Source organism: Mytilus edulis, chromosome 7 (assembly GCF_963676685.1).
Source record: "Mytilus edulis chromosome 7, xbMytEdul2.2, whole genome shotgun sequence".
Classification (NCBI taxonomy): domain Eukaryota; kingdom Metazoa; phylum Mollusca; class Bivalvia; order Mytilida; family Mytilidae; genus Mytilus; species Mytilus edulis.
The window spans coordinates 54,111,297-54,136,352 of record NC_092350.1 but is presented as its reverse complement, the minus strand read 5'-3'; the positions used below and the strand labels follow the sequence as shown (position 1 = coordinate 54,136,352).

The 25,056-nt window shown below is 31.4% G+C and overlaps 1 long non-coding RNA gene across 1 annotated transcript; it reads left to right on the top strand.

Annotated features, from left to right (window-relative positions):
* The first annotated feature begins 409 nt into the window (after window positions 1–409).
* On the top strand, window positions 410–24,164 carry LOC139481792 (uncharacterized). The gene is made up of 7 exons (XR_011654686.1): window positions 410–937; window positions 2,237–2,295; window positions 2,885–2,938; window positions 4,157–4,234; window positions 6,276–6,437; window positions 21,546–21,626; window positions 24,010–24,164. It is a non-coding gene; the product is annotated as an uncharacterized lncRNA (long non-coding RNA).
* Window positions 24,165–25,056: the final 892 nt, after the last annotated feature.

Below are 25,056 nucleotides of genomic sequence, written 5' to 3'. Positions count from 1 at the left end.
TCTGTCAAAACTAATAATTAATTTTTCATAGCCATACTTTTAACATTGACATTGAAAAAGCAAGAACAATGATGATTTACAATAAAAAGGTCGTTGAACATGCTTAAACATGGTAAAGGAAATACACAAGGTACAGTAGAGCTTGAGGTACATTTAATTTTCAATGAACATTGAACTAATTGCTTGGATTGTTTTCAGCATGAACCTGATTCAAGCTGAAATGGAAAGGTTAGAAAGCACAATATAATTATGTTGATGGGTTGTGGTTAAATTATATCCGATAAATTATACAGTGGCGGATCCAGAACTTTTCCTATGGGGGGGCCCGCTGACTGACCTAAGGGGGGGCCCCGCTCCAGTCATGCTTCAATGATTCCCTATATAATCAACCAAATTTTTCCCACTAAAGAGACGTAGTCTGATTACCAATAAGACATACATCCACCAGAGACCAAAAAGTGTAGTTGAGAACAGCTATAGACAACCATACAATACAAACTTCAACATTGAGCAAACGACCTGATTTATGCAAAAAAAAAAAACAATGAGCAAAAACATATATTACAGACAGCAACTAAACACTGATGAATTACAGACATCTGCCTTTCAACAGCTCATAAATAATGTGGTTGGGTTGAAATAGTTGTGATTGAGCTAAACCCTCCTCTAACCTGGGACATTGATGTCACAGCACAACATTAGAACAAGCCATAAATGTTGGTTGGAAAAAGTTTTTCAGGTTTTACTCATCAGATCAAACTAATCACACAATGTTCTTACCTGCTAAACAACAAATGCTGTTAAAAGAGATTGTGTGTAACCGATTACAGTTCCAGTTCCTTTGGTTGTGAATAAATGTGTAGTCATGATGATTCACCTATATGTACTGACAGTAGATTTGTGGTAATTCCAAGACTACATTGTGCTTGATATACAGGTAAATATATTATTTAAAAATGAGATGGGATAGGATTACCAATGAGACAACTTTCCACCAGAGGTAAAACGAAGTTTTTATAGAACAGCCCCCAGCCAATGAACCAAAAAAAAGTCATCCAATATATTACAAGTATTTTGTACACAAAATTACCTGTTACAATTTTATTTTAAGCACACCTGGCCGAAAGGGCAAAGTGAGCTTTTCCCATCACTTTGCGTCCGGCGTTGTTCGTTGTCGTTAACTTTTACAAAAATCTTCTCCTCTGAAATTACTTGGCCAATTTACATTTAACTTGGTCACAATCATCAATGGGGTATCTAGTTTAAAAAATGTGTCCGGTGACCCTGCCAACCAACCAAGATGGCCACCATGGCTAAAAATAGAACATAGGGGTAAAATGCAGTTTTTGGCTTATAACTCAAAAACCAAAGCATTTGACATTGGGTAAAATGATGTATTAGGTCAAGATCTATCTGCCCTGAAATTTTCAGACAAATCGGACAACCCGTTATTGGGTTGCTGCCTCTGAATTAGTAATTTTAAGGAAATTTTGCAGTTTTTGGTTATTATCTTGAATAATATTATAGATGGAGATAAATTGTAAACAGCAATAATGTTCAGCAAAGTAAGATCTACAAATAAGTCAAACATGACCAAAAAGGAGTTATTGCCCTTTATAGTCATTTTTTAACAATTTTCATAAATTTTTGTAATATTCTGTAAATTTTTAGAATATATTTTCCACTGTAATTACTGGGCCAAGTTCATTATAGATAGAGATAATTGTAGCAAGAAGAATGTCCAGTAAAGTTTGATCTACAAACACATCATGATCACCAAAACACAATTTTGTCATGAATTTATCTGTCCATTGTTTTTATATGCCCATAGACCAAGGTGAGCGACACAGGCTCTTGAGTACCTCTAGTTATACCTCGTACCTCTAGTTATACCTCTTATCATATCAGCTTGCATTGCATTTGAGTCTAACTTTGAGAGATAACTATTGGACTTTATAAAAAAAAACAATGTGGTATGCCACTAAATGACAATTTTAAAACTAATCAAACCAGAAAATAACGGCCAAATTAATGTACAAAACAAGAAATGATGAAACAATTATGAAATACAGCAACAAATAACAACTACTGAATTACATGTTTTGACTTGGAACAGGCTCATAAAGAATGTGGCAGCGTTAGTTAAACATGTTTATACTTGTTCCCCTACCTAGGACTTGTTCTCTTTAATTTAAAATTTTGAATGGAAGATTTGGAAACAAATTTTTATTTAAAGGGTTTGCTGTTTAACATCAAGAGTCGTTTGTATATTTCAAAACAGAATTTAGTTAATAGGTAAGAGTTATCTCTCATTATCTTTTGATATCTTATTTATGTATACTTTGTGTTTACTTTCTGTCCATTATAATCTCTTTGATTAGGAATATAAGTGTTTGAATATGTTTCTACTATATTAAACTCCCAAATGACATTTCAGATAAAGGGCCATTTAAAAATCATATGTTTATATCATTTACAATATGTAAACCTTTTATTCATAGGCAATGAAATGAAATGAATAGTTAAAAAGATCAATTGAATTTTAATATAAAAATATGAAAAATTATTTCAGGAATATGCAAAAGGCTTGGACATCTGACCTACACATTTTAGCTCTAAAAGTAGAATGTGTAACAAAAGTCTTGATGAAAAAGAAAATTTTTCAATGTGAATTTCTGGATATGTCTCAATTAAATTCACTAGTCTAAGTATGAAATAAAAGGAGTTGAATGTAACTTAAATTGTTTTTTGAACCATTTTTGAAATTGACCTTTTATATTGTAGTATGATTAATGTAGATATTGCAGGCTTGAATTTTATGCAATCTTGAAAAATAAACCTAGTTCAGTTCAACAATTGTTAAATTTGTTTTATTTCATTTTAGGAAACAATTAGAGTTGAATTGACATTGAGATCTGCCAAACATGCAACAAAATATGTAAGTACATGTTTAAAATGTATATTGAAAACAGAAGTAAGTTATAGTTGGTTTAGTAAATAGAGTTATCTCCCATTATCTGTAAATGTCTAATTTATGTATACTTTGGGTTTACTACATATGACCATTATATCTTTGATAAGGAATATAAGTGTTTGAATATTTTTTGTTCAATTCTGACTTTTAAATGATAGTTACAATTAGTAAAACAAAAATAAAAATTAAAATTTGGGTAAATATAATATTTATGAAAAGATTAGTGGAATCAATTTTCATATTTCCTGCATAGTTATTGTTTGAACATATTTTTACTATTCATGGAGTATTTATAATGAATGCAGCTAAAAATATTGTATTTATTGATACACATCCTATTTCTATTGTTAGTGATATTTGACATAATTTATATTGTTATAAAATCAAATTTTACATATATTGATTTCTCTTTTCATGAGTATACATAAATTTATTTAGAGTTCATCAACCTTTAAAGGAAATAAAAAAAAAAAATTCAGTACCACAACAAAAATTATTTCTCTTCACAAACCAAGTGCGATTGTTTTGCACATGTCATAAGGTAAATTGTTACAAAACAAAGGTCAGTTGGAGTAAAGTAGCATAATTTACTATTGAAGTACAAAATTTCTTGTCTTTTCTTTATTAATTACTTGATCAATTCTGATGTGAATAAAATTAGATAATTTAAACAGAAAACTTACTGACAAGCAGCACAAAAACCCTTTAAAAGATCAAGCAGTTCACTCAAATGCTCTAAAAGTGATCCAAGATGGATAATCATTTTACAACAGATAAACATAAAAGTTTCTTGACAATACTTCTTTTTGAATTTTTCTGGATTGATATAAGGAAATTATGTCATAGGTTTTATTTTTTTCCTTTTCTCAACATTGTAACAAGTGTTCTAACAGTCACTTTCAAACATACTTAGATTGATGAAGAAAAGCCTGATAATGACAGGAATTGATATAATGTAAAAATGGTTTATTTTCTCATGATTTCAAAACAAAAATTCTGAATTTGTGGTTTCTTACTCTTATCTCACTGAAAACTAAAATTTACACAAGGGAATATTGTTGCAATTTTATCTAACACACAAAATTAGCGAAGACAAATTCCTTCCAAATATTTTCTGCTTTACAAAAACTTGTGACAAATGACAAAGATAAATATTCAACTAATGTTCACTCTATATTGCAGTATGCAGCTGAATAATGTACAAAACAACCTGAACCAACTTGAGAATGAAAGATGTTCCATGGACCCTTTGAATTCACAGTAAGAAATTGATAAAAATATGGTTGAATTCGAAAAGGAACGGTCTTAATAATTACAAGTCGTCTTTTTCGATCTGATTTTATTTCCCTTTTGTTAGCCTCATTCTGAAGTTTATGGAAACAATAAATAGTATTTTAAAGTATCTAAACATATGACCACTTTCTTCTTAAAACAGAGTATATTGTACTTCAATATTGTCTTACTATTTGAAGAGAGTCTTTAGATAGCTCTTCCGTTCTAAGGCGTGCTTGGCAGGTTTGAGGAGAGAAGAGATTTTGTAGAGCCCAGAGTACAAAAGGATTAAGTCGTATTGTTTTTAATGTTTATATTGTGTCACACTTATTGATCAAGTGGGTTGAAGTGGTTTGTCTTTGTATTGATGTGACGCACAAGTATGTACTACTGCATGATTGTGCATTTATAATCCTTATTACGTCCTTATTATCAGTGGTTCATGTAGATGTTAAATGCTGTTTTTAAAATAAAAGTTTAAAAAAATATACTTTCGTAAATGTACTAATTAGTTCAATCAATGTATTACATCCTTAGTATCAATGGTTGATGTTAAATGGGCATTTTTGAAAAAAAGTTTTAAAAGACTTTCGTAAAAGTGCAAATAAGTTCAATGTTGTGATGTTTGTTTTTATTTAAATTGCCAGTAGTAAATTGACATAGCTCGAGAGGCTTATTTAGATTGTTTCTGCTGAACTTTTAGTTATTTTAAATCTTAGTTTCTAATATCTGACATTTAAAATCAATTTGTTGGTTTTAGTCATTTTTTTATTTCAAGGATAATTTTATCACTTATTTAACTAATTTCAGTTAGCTGCTAGTGTTATAAAATGACAATTTTAAGAATAGGGATGGCCAAGTTTTCAGATAAATTTTATAGATTTTCAGATATTAAATTCAATTTCAAAGTAAAATCATACCAGTTCAGATTTGTCAAATTTAAATCATGAATAAAAAGTGTGCATTATCTCCCTTTCTACAGCAGACAACTATTGATATAAACTTGTTACATGCTTCACAAAATTAGATGATCTTTTGATAAATAGAAAGTAAAGTTATGAACTCAGTTATTAATTTTTATTTGAAGTATTTTTAAGATTGTTTATGGCCGTAACAGTATTTATCATATACTTAGCATTAATATGATAGCTTTTGCATATGTGTAATGGGCGGAAGTGCACAAGCCATATCTTCCCACCCGGGCTGATAACCCATATCAAGTGCCTCTCGTGCAAAAAACCCATATCAGTGCCTCTCGTGCAAGTTACTTCCGGTGTTTCCGGTATCGGTTGTTTACTTTTCCATTGTGACGTCAGATGTTTTTTATGACGACGTCAAAATTTACGGGAACTTTTGTGGGGATAGTTTTATACTTGCTAACAAATGCCATTGACAATTATGAATCATTTTATAGTACAACAAACATGGAGTAGTAATGATCGTAAAACTATTCCAAATTTTCAATGTTTCAAAATGCCTCTATAGGAAATGTTACCATAAATATATAAGGAGTATAATGCTGTTGTTGGACAACTATAGTATATTTGATTCATAATTTTAATTTTCTTTATAAAATGTTTGACTGTTTTAGTTATTGCATTAGTTTATTTGCCTTACATAAAACTATTGTCGGAAGTATATGATAAAGCGATTAATACATGGCCTTTTCCATATCAGCCTGGGTATCATCCCGAGACCCCCATATCAGCACCTCGACTCCGTCTCGGGCTGATATGGGGGTCTCGGGATGATACCCAGGCTGATATGGAAAAAGCCATGTATTAATCTCTATTTATTGTACACAAAGTTTTTCAAATAATTATTTATTCAATATTCAACTTTTTTAACCAAATATACATGTGTACTATAATTGCAATGAATTACAGGGGTGGAAATAATTTTGTTGAGTCTAAAGTTAGAATGCTTCTTAAATGTACTTGCCCTCATTTTAATTTATTTGCACTTATACTTTTACATTGTACATTGAAATTAAGTAATTTTATATAAAATTTTATTTTTGTATTTGCAGTGGCAATAGACTAGACCATTTGAGTGAAGTTGCTGGCTGCTAAAATTATAATGGTTTTTAGAAGATACTCATTGATATAGCTCTTCAACAAGATTCTTCGCCTAAATAATACAATTTGTTTTAGTTTACACATGTGGTTTTAAAGACCAAGAAAAACTGAAGGTAAATTTATAATTGTACTTAACGAAGGGAGCCTTTTTGCATGCATCAGTTCTCTACACAAAATGACATCGCTACAACATAACACGTCAAAATCAAAACTTGGATTATTTCCCACGACACAAAGTTTGTTTCTTGTTTTGTCATTCTACATCATCCTACAAAAAGAGAGGAGTTCCCTTTGTTACGACATTGTTCTCCTTTTAATTCTCGTCTCAAAAGATTCAACGGCACAAAATGAAATTATATTGAAAAGAAAATGGAAAATTTGGGAACCTAGTGAGAGTGCGACAATGTATAAGATAAACCCCAGAGTCTATGCAGTCAGATGTGAAAACCTCAACAGTATATTTTAAAAGCATAATAGCCGTCTTTTTATTCTTGTCTACATCATAGTTTTATTACGAGGAACTCATGAAGAAATCAATTTGTTCTCTTTCGTGAATCAACCTTTTTCGCTATTGTTCGACAGAACGAAACTACAATAGTTTACGCTAACAACACTAATACTACTCATGAATATTACATTAGTAGGTTTTTGTTGTAACCTTATGTGTTGTATAGGGAATTTATTCAGATATTCTTTTGTCGACTTTTTCAATGGAGAGTATGCATATTTTGAAAACGACAAAAGCAGATCATAAAGGATTTTTACTCAGTTAATTATTTTTTCGCATTATTTAACTTTGCCTGTCATGCATCTAAATTGACATGAGGGGTATATAAAAGTGATACACCTGATTTGTCCCAGTCTCAAGTACTTTACTTCTCCATGGCTTAGTTTTGTTCATATTAGATAAAAAAGGGATTAGGGTTGTATTGTCATTTGATTTGCTTGGTAGTATGTTCAGTTGCCTCCCCTTAAACAGGTGACTTTTCAATTGGTGATATTAATCTCTTTATTAAGTCTAATAATATTTTAATAAGAATTGATATTCCTTTTCTTGTATATATATGAATATATATTTATAATTACTCTAAATATGTCGTACAGTTTTTTGACATACTTATGAATATATATCTAAATTGACACATGTCTATTTTTTTTTTCGAACTTTTGTAATTCAGTTCATGCTTCTTTACTTCTCTTTAATCTTTAATTTCTTGGGAGTTAATGGTACAACATTTGATAAAAACAAAGGTTTGACACACATTTCTTTGTACAGTGATCACTTTTAAACTTTTGGTTTGAAGTAGTTGGATAGAAATGAATGTGCCAACTCTACTATCCATGGCTACATAAAATACCAATACACCTTTTCAGAATATAGAAGGCTATGGTTAGCATCATTGTTCGTACACCTAAATGACAATGTTTTTGGTGTATGATTTTGAATATTTTACTCAGGTCCAAGAATGCATTAGATTCTGAAACGGCAAATTTTGGTCAAGGTTTATGTGTACACATATCCTTGTGTTATTTATATGGTTAGAGCTTTTCAAAACAGAGATGATATCCTACAGTGGTGAGGCACTCAACTATTTGTATTAAGCTTCATGTACCGGTACTATAAAGCTAGAAGACCTGAATGCTCCATTGCTTCTTAACAGTATATATGTCCATTATCATTGATCTCATTTTCAGGGTTCAGCATTGGCTGAATATAACTGTTTAAAGCTCTGATCCTTGCAAAAGATTTATGCCAGAAAATTGTCTGGGCCATATAGTTTTGCCTTTATCCATCGTTACATTATTCCGTAATTTGTCATTCAGCAACAAACAGTTATACATGTACCAGTTAGTCTTACATTCTCCAATGTCAACTTCTTAAGATGGCTTCAAGTTTTTTTGCGAGTGGTGCCATTCATGTCCTTTTGACACATCTAGTCTGGACCAGGGTTAAGGGTTAAGTTTTCCTACTCAAGTCCACATCTCACATACTATAAGCAATAGGTCAACTATATTCGATGTATGGAATAATTGTGAAGTACAGCAGGGTAAATAGGGGCTGCACCCCATTTGTATGGTTCATTTGTCAATGTTAAGTTTTCATGGTTAGGTTCCGATGCCAGATACAATATACAGCAAACATTTTTTATTAAAGTTTTCTTTGACAGTTGTTACTATAAAAAAGAATTTCACCAAAGAAACTGGTACAAGAAAATATTGATAATGACAACAGGCCTTTATGATTTATATAAATAGGATATATATATATTTATTTGAAGGATACATTTGTACTTAGAACAATCAGATGGTTCAGAAAACTAGGGTATATAGAGAAGATGAAACGATTTCTTTCAAACCAAAATAAGTTTTATATTGTTTTTATTACTAATATTTCATATTTGTTTCCTTTAAATTTTTTAGATTATTTTTTTAGATTTATGTAATAATTTGTAAACCATTAAACAAATCTTTTGAAAAGTTGAAATTTTCAGGATCACAAAATCCGACCACTTTATTGATACAGTTTCTTACTACGTCTTAATTGAGACATAAAGATATTAAATTTTTGACAAATCATTTTGAAATTAAAGCATTTGCTTTATAACCGTGACTCTATACATGTTTATAGACCAAAATTGACTTTTATGGTTAAATAGTATGTTGGACTACTTTTAATTTCTACCCGTTGTCAAAATGGATAGTCTATGAAACCGTGATAACTCATCAAACTAGACTATTTTTAATGTGACATAAGTCGTTATCAGTAACATTGTTATAATTTGAAACTTAGATTAATTTGAATTTCAACCTTGCATTTCTCTATACATAGAAGTAGAAGGGTCTCAAGTTACATTTATGTCTCGCGAACAATAGAGGAAGATGTATTGTCATTTCAGCCGTGTAAAATAAAACGCTTGATTCTAGATATCCGATACTTTGTAGATGCAAGTGTTAAACAATCGTCTTTTTATTCTGTCGTCAGTAGAAGGTGGGCCCCGTTTGGCTAATCGAATTTGATCCATAACTACAACAATCACTGAGACCTCTGTTAAATTTCCTGTCGATAAATAGAAAATTATTTTTGTTGTCAAACCCCAAATTATCAATCGCTCATGGTCCAGACAAAAGGCTGGAGTGACACGTTAAACAATTGTGAAAACTAATAGCCATATAAAAACTGTTATCTCGTATATTTAACCTTGCCAATTGTATTTGACTTAATTCAAAGCATAATACATTACTTTATTATGCAGAAGGACGTTATATAAAATTGAACGATTATTTTGCTATTTACAATAAATACCGCAGTTAATAAACGTCAAATTAACAATGCAGCACGTAACACTTCCACGTCTACGATTTAAATTTGATAATTCAGTTTATATAAAGATATTTGTATAGGACATTATCATAGATTTTTGGTCCCTATTTTATATAGATTTTTAAATACAACTAATAAAGATGTCTCTCATCTATAAATTCATTAGTTGTTTTCTGTTCTACGTATTTATAATATTTGGGGGGTGCTGCTGTACTTTTAAGATGTCTAGTCAAATATTTTTACTATAATGATATTTTATTTATCATTTTAATTACTTCAAATCAAATTTGAAACTTCAAAGGGAAATTTATTGGTAAAAAGCACAGTTTTTAACGTTTTTACAATTTTTGTGGTAAATTGTTGTGTACTTTGAAGAATAAAGAATTACATGTAAAATAATGTACAAACAAAAAAAACTCCTCAAAGATACTGGGCTAATGATTTTGTACGTCAGATGCATGGCATGTTTTGTACGTCAGATGCATGGTATGTTTTGTGTACAAAAGACTCAAACAGTTATTATGAACAATCATTATAGGTCAGCAACCACAGATGCAACCAGTTTTAAAAGTTAACCAAGTCATAAAAAGGGGTTCCAACTTTATGTTCCCATACAAAAGCTTTAGTTGTCAAATGAAAAGTTGACCCTCTGACCTCTCAAATCCCACACTAGTCAGTCTTTTGTACTGATCACACAATAGTATTTAGGTACAACATTGTCAAATAATACTGACTTCATGGTAGAAGGTATTTGATAATACAAAGTTTGATTTAGGAAATCGAACCAGAGATCAACCTGAAGAAAATCTGATGTAGATGATTGCATGCTTACTTTAGACTTGGTGTAAAAGATTGCAGGTTGAGACTTGGTGTAAAAGATTGCAGGTTGAGACTTGGTGTAAAAGATTGCAGGTTGAGACTTGGTGTAAATGATTGCAGGTTGAGACTTGGTGTAAATGATTGCAGGTTGAGACTTGGTGTAAATGATTGCAGGTTTAGACTTAGTGTAAATGATTGCAGGTTTAGACTTGGTGTAGATGATTGCAGGTTTAGACTTGGTTTAGATGATTGCAGTTTTAGACTTGTGTAGATGATTGCTAATTTAGACTTGGTGTAGATGATTACAGGTTAAGACTTTGTGTAGATGATTGCAGGTTTAGACTTGGTGTAGATTATTGCAGGTTTAGATTTGGTGAAGATGATTGCAGGTTAAGACTTGGTGTAGATGATTGCATGTTTACTTAAGACTTGGTGTAAATGATTGAAGGTTGAGACTTGGTATAAATGATTGCAGGTTTAGATTTGGTGTAAATGATTGCAGGGTTGAGACTTGGTGTAAATGATTGCAGGTTAAGCCTTGCTGTAAATGATTGCAGGTTGAGACTTGGTGTAAATGATTGCAGGTTTAGACTTGGTTTAGATTATTGCAGGTTCAGACTTGGTGTAGATGATTGCAGGTTTAGACTTTGTGTAGATGATTGCAGGTTTAGACTTGATGTAGATGATTGCAGGTTTAGACTTGGCGTAGATTGTTGCAGGTTTAGACTTGGTGTAGATAATTGAAGGTTTAGACTTAGTGTAGATGATTGCAGGTGTAGACTTTGTGTAGATTATTGCAGGTTTAGACTTGGTGTAGATTATTGCAGGTTAAGACTTGGTGTAGATAATTGCAGATTTAGACTTTCTGTTTGATAATAGGTTGAATAACAGGGTGGGACTTAGCCTGATAATTGATTGCATTTTTACAAAAACTGAATAGTTGGTATATACGCCTGTCAAAGGAATTATGGTATACAAATGTCCACTCCGTCCGTCTGTCTGTCCAGCCTCCACATGTGGCACTGTAACGTGAGAACCACTTATCCAAATTTTATGAAACTTTACATAGTTGTTTCTTATGATGGTCAAACGATCTGTATACTTTTTGATGAAAACAAGATTTAAATTTTTTATTTTTTTGCAGGACTATGTAACTAAAACAGGTGTGTGTTTTTTTCACATGTCACACTGTTTCTCATAAAAGGATTTATGTTAATTACTTAAAACTTTACACACTTCTTAGTTATATTAACCTAAAGTTCTGTATACTTTTTGGTGATGATTCAAAATATTATTTTAGAGTTATTGATTTTTTGTTTTTAAAAAAGGGGGGGGGGGTAACATGTCACGCTTTTTTTTTCTTTTCATAACCAGTAGTTTTAAACTTTATATTCAAGAACAAATAGTGTTTGACTTTTTCAATGAATTGGTTTAGATGCTCATTTTAGTTAATCAATGTCCTTTTATTTCAACAAAAATACTCTTGCCTTGAAGTAAAAAAATTTCAGATTCAAGCATACCTTTGATGAAGTCTTAACGTTTGTTCACTTTACCTGAATTCATAGTTCTTTAAGTGATCACATGATTTATAACAGTACAAATGTCTTAATGGCAGGGTATAAAAAAGTAGTGTGAAAAATTAAACCAGTTGTTTATGCATAGTGACTGCAACCATGTAGGTCTTACATCTTTTTCCAAATCATCAGAGAGATTTTTTTATAAAGAAAGAAAATACCATAAAAACCAGCGTTAACGATGACATTCTTAATTGACAATAACTTAGTTTTGTGTACAGCTCTTTCTTGTGAAGTTATTTTTTTTAAAAGAAATGGAAGTGTTGTTAATTTTCAATTCTAGACCAAAATTTTAATGTACATTTATATATTTGCAATGAATGTAATTAAGCTCGTAAATATCCTACAAGGTTTAAATTTAGATAATTTATAATCTTAAGGTGATATGATATAAACATGAAAGGAACATTTTGCATTATGAAATACTTCTATTGTATTTTTCATTTATTCATAAACTTTCCATTCCATTACAGTTAAAAAGGAAATATATTTTAACTTTTTTCAACCGATTTTTTTTTAAAGATTTCGAGGACAATATATGGATATTTCCATATTAACTAACATAATTGGTGGTCTTAAATCTTAAATTTTAAAAATGTTGAATATATTGTATGCTAATGAGCTTAATGGAATATAATTTTGGTTTAAAAACGATTTTGAAGTATATTTTCGTGTTATTTTATTCTTTGTGTAATTTCCAGTTAATTAAACACAAGTTCATTATTATACAGTCATTGATGAATTTATTCAAACGATCACAAATTATGCCTTAAAAAATCTTAAATTTGTTAACTGTTCAAATTATATTTTTTAAAAGGAAAAGATAAGAAATTTACAGTTCATTATTATCAAAATTTTGAATTTATTTTAGTTACAATACGTTTATGCTTGTTTGTGCTCAGAAAAAAATATCATAAATTATTCTATAAAAAGTTTGTCTATTGTTAAAATGTATGTTAAAGAGTTCTTTTTTATGATTACATCTTCAATTTAAGAGTATTGGAGTTAATACTTACTATATATTGGTTTTTTGATAGTTTTAATCAGAATAAAAAATCTATTCTGAATAAAATTGAATTTTTAATTCTGTTACTTCAACTATTATATATGCAATTCTTCACAAAAAAAAATCATCTTAGATTGCCCTAAGGACGCTTTACGGGGAAATCCAAATCTCTTAATTTTCATACATACTTTTTAGGTATAGAGTATATAAATCATATTGACTAAAAATAAGGATAGGTCTGAGTGATTGTTCTTGAGAATCAAACATTTGAAGAAGAAAAAAAAAGGAATTTTGGCGGGAAAGAATGTATCTGGATTTTTATTATAAATTAATATGAATGAAAAATATTGACAGTATAGAAGAATGATTTTTTTTGTTTTTGTCAGATCAGAAGTGCAGTTTTCAACAACAACAAAAATTGGCTACAAGATTAAAATCAGTCTTTTATAAAAGTCTTTCCCTTTATGTGAGGCTGTTTTTCAGGATGTGGTAAGCTGTGACATGGAAAGTTTTAATTCTAGTTCAGGATATTATTTTAGTACAAAGTAGGGTTCATATTCTTTTTACAATGATATCTTCTCGTCCTATAATGCCTGAAATATTTGTCACTGCACATTTAACACCAATTTATCATTGTCATTACAAATATAAGAGTCACAAGCAAAAATATTTAATGCATTACCTAAAAATCAAATATGATAAAAAAAGGGTTAAACGAAGAGTTAGGACTCAATTTTTGGCTCTCCCTTGACACCATCTGCAAGTATGGTCTTGAGGAAACGATGATAGTCCGTCGGAAGGGGACAATAAATGGCTGAACCGAGTTAAGAGAGAGCAATATCTCTTGCACGTTAAAGACACCCTTGTAGATTTCGAAAAAGAGTAGGCTAATGCCGCTACAAGGCAGTACTTGCACCCACAAAGTGGAAAGGGATTAATATCAGTTGCAAAACTTGTTTCCCAATCCACTATAAATAAATATGTTTAAACTAACATCCTAGAGTTTACACTATGGGCCTCTTGTTCTTGTTGCACCATATCAATGAAATATTTGACCAAACGAAATGTTTATTTAGGATTTTATCTTTCTAACTATTTATTACCATTATGTTGTACCGGCACTACCAAAACTTCAAAAGATCTTTAGAAATGTGGATTTATACAATGCATTTAAGAAAAATGGCCAGAGGGGAAATATTTTTTCTCTATAAAAATGATAACAATAGCTATTATTCTTTAAAAGAATTTCAAGTTTTTTAGTCTAAAATATCTTCAGTAATTCTATTTAAACTTTAAATATAGTTCAGTATAGTACCTGTCACGTCATGGAGGGTAGGACATTACAATTAAAGATGATGATGTTATCTCTTATCAATCTCATTATCTTACGATAAAGCTAATTAGCTTTAGTCCTTGATCAATGCACTAGAAGAATCGGGTTTTGTACCTTAACAGACCGTTGTTAAATGATCAACGTAAGGTCAACATCTTCAATTTAGAATTTCATTTCTATTTTCAACGGAATTAAAAGCGTCTATTGTTAAGATAAAATAAAGTATGGCCTTCAAGTTTGTTTGATTGAAGGATTTATTGCCGTTTTTAGCAGTATGACAAGTTTGATGTTTAGATTGAGGTCTGTCAACAGTTGTCCTTAAAAGGCGTCCTTAAATGACTTCGCCCTATTGATATATCAATTTGAATTGACCAATTTAAATGGTGACTTTGTATGAATATCACTGGGATGTTTCGAGAAATATCAGAATTTTATTTAGCCTATTATAACCCACAATATTTAATAACTAATAAAACTTGGTTATCAAATTTTATGGATTCTGTAAAATTTATATTCGTAGTCACTTGTCTCTTCGAGAACAAATGGTGAAAATAAATTAAACATTTTTTTGGAGCATGTGTATATAAATAAAAAGATATGGTATGATTGCCAATGAGACAAGTCACCACAACAGATCAAAAGACACAGAAATGAACAACTATAGGTCACCATAAGGCCTTCAACAGTGAGCAAACCCCATACCGCATAGTCAGCTGTAAAAGGCCACAAAATGACAAATGTACATGTTATAATACAAGTATAGAAAAAAAAGCTTTGATGTAAATAAGGAAAAATCAGCTGTAAAAAGAAACACAAAATCCATTTGAACTTCATTATTCCTCCTGTATGACAAATAATCACAAAAGTAATACAAATTATCCATTGATAAAATAATGAGGGGCCTCACAAAAATTTCAATTTATTAAACATCACCTGTACAAAATCTATAACCATATTTGTGTTTCCTGGCTTGGGGACTTGCATATAAGTATTTGCCTTGGTTTGATACGTTTTTAAGTGCTGAACCCTCCACCTAACCAGGGTTAGCAGTGTGAAAACACAACATAAGAATAAACTAAAAAATTGGTGGAAAATGATTGACTCGACCAGACATTATACACAGATTTAGCACTGAAACAAATAAATGAAATAACACACGTAAAACTCATCTGAGAGTACTCTCCTTTACTGAAATCTAGTTCAAAATCCAATTTCAATTACTAAATGAACCATGCTCTCTCAGACTAGAATGTCAATCAGTACACCTCAAATAGGTTTAGTGTAAACCAGTCATGATGATTTAGACCTTGACACTTTGTAAAGACTATTGTTAAAGACAGTATCTGACCTTTAAAAATGTTTTATCTTATATTTTTTTTTTTGTGTTGTTCAGTTGCCATATCTCATTTTTAATAAGCATGTTTAGTACATCATGTTTTAAGGACGGAATGCAATGCACATATTTATGCCCCATTTATGGGCATTTGGTTTTCTGGTCTGTGCCTCCTTTCGTCCGTCTGTTCGTCTGTCTGTCCCGCTTCAGGTTAAAGTTTTTGGTTGAGGTAGTTTTTGATGAAGTTGAAGTCTAATTAACTTGAAACTTAGTACACATGTTCCCTATGATATGATCTTTCTAATTTTAATGCCAAATTAGAGATTTCCCTCATTTTCCACTGAACATAGAAAATGATAGTGTGGATGGGGCATCCATGTACTGGGGACACATTCTTGTTTATGAATGTTTTGTGCACAAGGTTACAGTCAGCAGTAAGACATGTCACCTTACCAGGACACATTATTTTTACTACAAACAGACTAGTCCTTACTCTAACAGTTCTCAAAATCTTTTTCCCCCTGGTGGTCCTTGAAGAAAAGCTTCTGGTCCTCACTACTATTTCTGTTACAAAATATCAAAATTGTGTCAATCCTATGCTAGTAATGGTGGTCAAATCCATCGGACCACCACTTTTACGAGAACTCTGCTCTAACTGCATTATGCTGCATGTTTAGCTGAGAAGCAGCAAATACCACTTTTTATGCCCCACCTACGATAGTAGAGGGGCATTATGTTTTCTGGTCTGTGGCTCCGTTTGTCCGTCTGTGCTTCTGTTCGTCCGTCCGTCTGTGCGTCCGTTCAGGTTAAAGTTTTTGGTCAAGGTAGTTTTTGATGAAGCTGAAGTCCAATCAACTTGAAACTTAGTACACTTGTTGCTTATGATATGATCTTTCTAATTTTTAATCCAAATTAGACTTTTGACCCCAATTTCACGGTCCACTGAACATAGAAAATGAAAGTGGGAGTGGGGCATCTGTGTACTTTGGACACATTCTTGTTTGAGTCTTTAATTTAACTCAGCAGAACTTTATCTCTGGCACTGGAGGGGAGCATGCTACCACAAGACCTCCAAGGCAGTTTTGACACATCGAAATTGTATGCTAAGATGTAGATGTCCTTTTGTTTGATTGTTTACTTAGGATGCTCTCCTTGACATGTTCCGTGGAGTAAACAAATGAATTCAATGCTATTTGTTCCTCAATTTATAAATAAAATAAACCGAAATACATTAATACACAGATGCCTATAAAAAAAGTAAATTTCTTCATTTTAAAATTTAAATAGGATTAGAATAAGTTATTTCATGTAATCCAAACTCATCTTCTATAAAGCTGTCTTCCCATGTCATATTTTACAATAGTTGTATAAAGATGTAACTTACTTAAACATATAAGATAACGCTAAGAAATAAAATATGTGAAATCTGCAGTAGTAAATCCCTTCACCACCCACATTGTTTAAATTATGGGACAAATTCTATTGTTGTACACTTTAAAAGATCAAACAAAACTTTTAAAGTGGGTGTCATGGTTTTTATACACCCGATTTTTGCAGACACTTGTCAAATTAACGACTGTAATATTGTGTATCTTGTTATAAAATACCTTGTCGGGTTGTAATTCATTTTTAATGCATCTTTTGTGTGTTTTGGCCTATCTCAGGTACAAATGGATGACAATATAGAAATTTACATCACATTGTGTTTTTAACAATAAATTTTTAAATCTTAGAAAACTTTTCAGAGACGCAATGGCTCCTCAATGCTGATTTATGGCGTTCATTATTGTTATTGAGTTACCCTTGTTATCAGAAACAAACTTGACATTGTCAGGTTCTTCCGTTAAAAAAATGATATAGAGCCGAAATTAAATTCATAAAATTTTTGTTATAATTTATTGATGTAAAATTGAACCTGCTCCCAAACTTTTAAAAATTTTCAATCCTTAAGAATCTGAACATTTTTGATTTAATGTAAGCCTTAGTTTGAAATAGTTGAGGAATTATTACATGAAGGAAGGGGTATAGCTACTCACCTACTAACTTTAAACCTTCCAAGACAGTACTCAAACAGCTACATTTTGAATTCCAGATGAAAGGGTACAAAAAAGAAGACATATCCTTATTTATATATATATATATATATATCTTAGAGTAAGCAGTAGCATTTAATATATATTATATTGAAACTGCCCCAAACTATTGATATGCATACATAAACTTATATAGCTTATATAAAACTTTTTCTTTTTTCAATTTTCTGTAATTTTAGACATTTCACTCAAATTCTCTGGACAGTTGTATCATCATTTCAAATGATATTTTGTCCAATGAAAAACCTTTGAAATAATTGTATATACATGTATCAATAATATTTCCATTAATATTATTCATACTTTTTTGGGGCCCTTCATAGCTTGCTGTTCGGTGTGAGCCTAGGCTCAGTGTTTGAGACCATACCTTGACCTATAATGGTTTACTTTTATAAAATTGTGACTAAAATGTAGAGTTGTCTCATTGGCACTCATACCACATCTTCCTATATCTAGTTAATAGAGTAGATTGTTTAAGCTGTATTTGCCATTTTTTAGGTGCTGTGATTTTCTCCAAGTTTTAGAAATATTGGAAATATATACCGACACATGGCAACTAAACTGAAAATGGGATCTTGGCAAGAGAAAGGAAAAGCAAATAAACTGAAAATTGCAGCTTGACAAGAAAAAAGAACAGGAAATTAATAGTAAGAATTTCAGTTTTAATAAGGCTTCTGCTATCAAAGAGCAGATCCTTACTTAACTGTCAACAATGCTCTATAATGTTTATCCAACAGCAATTTTGAGTTAAAAATTAATTGTTGTCCATTGATATAAGAAGAAGTGGTATGAGTGCCAATGAGACAACTCTCTATCCAAGTCACAATTTGTAAAAGTAAACCATTATAGGTCAAAGTACGGTCTTCAATATGTAGCCTTGGCTCACACCTAACAGCAAGCTATAAAAAGAATGAATATTTCTGAAAAATCATCTTCATTTTGAAACAGTTTAATTATACTTTAATTTCAAAGTTCACGGAGGTACGTGTTTAAGTAATGTATCTGATCAATGCAGATCTTATTCGTAAGTTTTGGAAACTGAGAAATTTTGACGGCAAATTTGTCATTGTGATTTAAGGAAACAGAAATAACCAGCAACCATTTAACAAACTCGGAATGTTTGGTTTCAAATGAAAATTGGGGTAAATAAATCCTGAAATACAAGAAGCCATTGTTACACTATTTAAGTTAAAATTGAACAATGGTGCATATTTCACAATTAAAGTATCAGAAGCTTGTTTGTAGATCTCAAGTCGTCAGCCTGTGACCCAGTAAACAATAACAATCGGCTATTGTTACCTGTAAATATCGTTAAAGGTAGATAAACAGGTGTTGATTATTGAAAAATGGATCCTATTGTCAAGGCGTGATTTATGACACCCTATTACGTAGGCATCAAGGTGATGGAAGAAAGAAATATTATTTGGTCCAAGATGTTTATTTGAATTAAAAATAAAAAAATAATGTTTTTCAGGGCGGTTGTCAAAACGAAATAAAATTTTTATAAATGGGTGGAAATTATTATATTCAACAATAAATTAAAAGCTAATAAACAATTTCTAAATAAATTATGAAATATATTTTTAACTGTGATATGATTTAATGGAGTTGAGTTAGAAGTTAATTATCTAGACATGGTGTCAATGGTTAACAGCATGGTGCAAGTATAAATGACCAATTGTAAAGCAAGACGGTTTTTAGTCAAAAACGAAATTACACATGTAAAGAAATTTAATAATAGATGTGCATGTACATGAGTTAGAGTCTTTGTGAAAAAATCATTGACTGGCAAGCCCCAAAATAAATCTTTCATAAAGTTTCTTTACATTCATATAGCTAATGTCAGGCTTTTTAGTGGCATCTCCAATGGTGAAAGGAGGTCTAGTAACCCATCCTCTCCTTCGTTCAGTTGGTCCTCCTGTCTGAAAGTCATTGGTTAGAAAAACTTTGGTCTAACAGATGTTTATTCTGTGAAGTTACATTATTTTATGTTTAGTCTGCAGCTTGACTATTAAGTTATTTAGTATAAGAAATGTGTAGCTTCTTGTTTGCTGGTAGTTTGCTGATCTACAATGCGCATTGTACAAGGACATTTTTCTTAAGGTGGTACCTAACACTACAGGGAGATAACTCTGTAAAGTCAACTAAACGTTTTAATTACGTTGTGTTGTAAAAGCAATATTAAGCTTCTCAATGATCAAAATTGGCGTTTATCAAATTGCTATATAACCAGTGTAATTTTTCTGACAAAACGGTTGGTTCAAAATTTTTGAAATTTTTATGTTTTTGTTAAAGGGTCAAAGTAAATACTTTGACAAAATTTTATGAAAATTAAACGAGCCAAGCTAATTTTAGTGAAAGTGTTGGGTACCACCTTAAACTGGCTTCAATGAAAGGAAATGATCAGATATGCTTCAGTATAAATGTTAACTGAATCAGTTGCATGTATTGATGCAGGTCCACCCTCTGTATTTGCCTTGTATCAGTAAAAATTTACCAGCCTCAGTCTGTGACTGTTTGGGCTTTTTTGAATCCTGACCACTTCAAAAATTGCCAAAAAAAAATTGATTAAAGGTTGTTCCCTCTAAAAGAAATTTCAAACCTTGATATGTAAGTAGACAATTCAGTGATTGGTTGATTTGTATGGATTCACTGATTTACATTGAAGAAGGTATGCTTATAATCAAAGGGTCATAAAAGTGTTGTGTCAAATTTAACTGAACTTTGATCACAACTGTATCTAAATGAGCTCATGCTTTTGTGACATGCTGACAAACGATGGATCATTAACACACCACTAAATATGTGACATAATATTTTACACAATTTTTGGAATATCTTCTATGCTTATCTATTCTTCCACATTTTGTTTGTTTGCTGTTCACAAATATTTGTTGTTGGAGGTCTCTTGTATGGAATGTGTCGTCAAAGTTGTTTTAAACACCTTAAGTTATTTTAGACAAAAATGTTCGCATTTACGACTTGCACCCAATTTTGCACATTTGCCTCCAATCTTGAATGACTATGATTGCCTGTTTTCCTACTGAAGGTCATGATGGTTCTCTCTAGGTACATGTACTAAGGCTTACTCACCTAGTCAAAACTGAACACCATGACAACCCCAATAGTGATAAAGTGGCATAAGTCACTCAACAATTGGTCAACTAATCAATTGTTCAATAAATTTCATATTTTTTTAATGTTTGGCAAAAGAAACTAACTTGATAGGACAAACTGTCCCTGCTTATACAAATATAGCATTCAGATACAAATATTTGCCACTGGACATTAAGTACATTTGTATTTGTAAATGATGAAAGAGCTATTACAATAATTTTTTTCTCACTCATATTAAGTAAAATCTGGCTACATGTAGTGTAGCTTATCTATGTTAATAGAGTATAGAAGATGTTTAAGTCATTCAACAATGCAGCAGTAATCCGTCAACAACAAAAAAATGCTAAAAGACTTTTAAGAGAATATGTTTCTACATGTATTGTCATAAAAATATGTGTTATAAAGACTGAAATTGGTTTCTTAAAAATAGATTTCTTTTGAATTTTACATCAAATCTATTTTGAACTATGATAGTCTTCCAGAAAATTTCAAAAATATAAAACATGCCTTGGTGACATGTATTTGAATAAATAATAATAATATGCAATATATGCACTTCAACGACCTCAGAACCTGTGTGTTTCATTTATTTGTCTTCATTCAAGTGCCATAATTTTTTTGCAGGCTAAAAGGTCAGAATACTGAGAAACTCATCTTTTTGGGAGCACAAAGGACATCAAAGAATGAATATTATTTGTGGATGAAGTATGCTTATTTCATATAACTTTTTTTGTTTGAACTTTTTATTTTGACAGCCTTGCACCAGGTTTCACAACTCAACAGAAATGACTTCATATCGAAAAGACAATAACATACGGTCTTTCTGCTCAAATCTGTTAGTTAAGTTTTAGTGCATATCCATTCTAAAGATATTGAAGATGACAGAGTTTTTTTTAATTGAATGGTTTTATTTATGTTTTTGAAATATTCTTAACTTTTGATAGGCTTTATACTTCAGTAAATGTTATTTAGAGTTTTTATTGTATTGTCAAAAATCATGCAATTAAGTGGATTTTATTGTGAAATTTTATTGTTAAGAAGTGATTGTGTTAAATGTGAGATGAAGTATTTAAAAAGAAGGCCAAACTAGAAGAATACTTGTGCTTTGGGCTGTCTGGTCTTGATTTTTTTCTTCTTATTTTAGCACTGTGATTGAGTTGTACTTCAGAAAATGTTATGATTCCTGTTGAACATCGGACTGAATCAGTCAATTTTAAGGTGTTCTCTAAAATAAATCTAATTTTCCGTATTCAGAAATTCTTTAAATATTTTTTAAACTTCAGAAATTCAAAATAACAACATTTTGTTTTACAAATAACCTCTACCATTAATACATAAAATGGATTACAGAAATTGGACAAAATAAAGGAAAGCACAACAGTCCAGAAAATTTTTATATTCCAATCATCAGCAGAAAGGGACATAAAGTTAAAGTCTTGTTATTGGTTCCCATTCTCTAACTTAAGTTTGCCTCAATAAAATTTTATGAAACTTATACACAATGCTTATTACATCAAAACACATATCAAGTTTGAATTTGGATGTGTCACTTTTACTGTTCTTGATTTATGCACCTTTATAAGGCTATATGCAAGCAGGGGCATCATGTGTGTTCCATGGACACATTCTCCATTTATTTTTAAAATACCTACATTTGACTCCTTAAATTTTTTAGCTCACCTGGCCCAAAGGGCCAAGTGAGCTTTTCCCATCACTTGGCGTCCGGCGTCATCGTCCGTCGTCCTTAACTTTTACAAAAATCTTCTCCTCTGAAACTACTGGGCCAAATTAAACCAAACTTGGCCACAATCATCATTGGGGTATCTAGTTTAAAAAATGAGTGGCGTGACCGGGCCAACCAACTAAGATGGCTGCCATGGCTAAAAATAGAACATGGGGGTAAAATGCAGTTTTTGGCTTATAACTCAAAAACCAAAGCATTAAGAGAAAATCTGACATGGGTAGAATAGTTTATCAGGTCAAGATCTATCTGCCTTGAAATTTTCAAATGAATCCAACAACTCATTGTTAGGTTGCTGCCCTCGAATTGGTAATTTTAAGGAAATTTTGCTGTTTTTGGTTATTATCTTGAATATTATTATAGATAGAGATAAACTGTAAATAGCAATAATGTTCAGCAATGTAAGATTTACAAATAAGTCAACATGACCAAAATGGTCAGTTGACCCTTTTAGGAGTTATTGCCCTTTATAGTCAATTTTTAACCATTTTTCGTAAATCTTAGTAATCTTTTAGAAAAATCTTCTCCTCTGAAACTACTGGGCCAAATTAAACCAAACTTGGCCACAATCATCATTGGGGTATCTAGTTTAAAAATGTGTGATGTGACTCGGCCAACCAACCAAGATGGCTTCCATGGCTAAAAATAGAACATAGGGGTAAAATGCAGTTTATGGCTTATAACTCAAAAACCAAAGCATTAAGAGCAAATTTGACAGGAGATAAAATTGTTTATTAGGTCCAGATCTGTCTGCCCTAAAATTTTAAGATGAATCGGATGATTGTTAGGTTGCTGCCCCTAATTGGTAATTTTAAGGAAATTTTGCCGTTTTTTTGTTATTATTTTGAATATTATTATAGTTAGAGATAATCTGTAAACAGTAATAATGTACAGCAAAGTAAGACCTAAAAATAAGTCAACGTGACCAAAATGGTCAATTGACCCCCTAAGGAGTTATTGCCCTTTATAGTCAATTTGTAAATTTTCACTGGCATTTTCACTGAAACTACTGGGCCAAGTTCATTAAAGATTGAGATAATTGTAAGCAGCAAGAATGTTTAGTAAAAAAGAGTCTACAAACACATCACCATCACCAAAACACAATTTTGTCATGTGTCCTTTGTTTAATATTCACATACACCAAGGTGAGCGACACAGGCTCTTTAGAGCCTCTATTTTTTTTTTAAATACAAACAACAAAAAGTTTTTTTTCCAGAAAAAGGGCATCAAACAACACTGAGAAGTGATTGTGTGAGTTGGACATTGTTCTATGGACACTTTATTCATATTATTTTGCAATTTATAAGATTTAAACTGAGTTATTTAATGATTTTTGAAATGTTTTAGGAACATTAGACATGAAACAAAATTACCAGAAGTGCCTTGCAAATATTATTATTGCTGTTTTAAATCTAGATGTGATTGAAGACAACATGGTATAACTGTATTGATGAATTGCTGTCTCCATGATTTTTACTCATTATCTTCTTTGACTACCAAGGTATATATCTTTTAGCTGTTATTATTTTAAGGTATTGCCAAATTTAAAAAAAAATGCATAGGGTTTCCGAACAATAAAGTTGAGAAAGGAAATGGTGAATGTGTCAAAGCGACAACCCGACCATAGAGCAGACAACAGCCGAAGGCCACTAATGGGTCTTCAATGTAGCGAGAATTCCAGCACTCGTAGGTGTCTTTCAGCTGGCCCCTAAAACATATGTATACTATTACAGTGATAATGGACGTCATACTAAACTCCGAATTATACACAAGAAACTAAAATTAAAAATCATACAAGAATAACAGAGGCCAGAGGCTCCTGACTTGGGACAGGCGCAAAATTGTGGCGGGGTTAAACTTGTTTATAAGATCTCAAACCTTCCCCTATATCTCTAGCCAATGTAGAAAAGTAAATGCATAACAATACTCACATTAAAATTCAGTTCAAGAGAAGTCCGAGTCCGATGTCAAAAACCTTTTTCATGCCTGAAATTGCATTCAAAGAAGTTTTTGTTGGCACTTTGTGTAGTAAATGCATACTAGTTGCAGGTATCCCAATAAACCCTGGGTTAAAAAAAAGGTTTTTCCTTCTTTTTACTATGTAAAATTATGTTTTTTGTTTGTATGATTGCCAATGAAACAACTGTCCACTCTTGTCCAAATCCCTAGATCATTACAAATATTGGTCATCTAGGCAATACGAAATACATATAACATATGGTAGGCTATAACAGAATCCAGGATACCAAATGTGAAACAAATGAAAAGAAAAAAAGTTGCTGCTGGATTTAAGCTTAAAAAAAAATGTAAAAAAACAATTATGGGGGATATCTAGTAACACCACTGGACTACAGCCTCCTGAATAGGGACAGACATGTATAGAATTCACAAAGG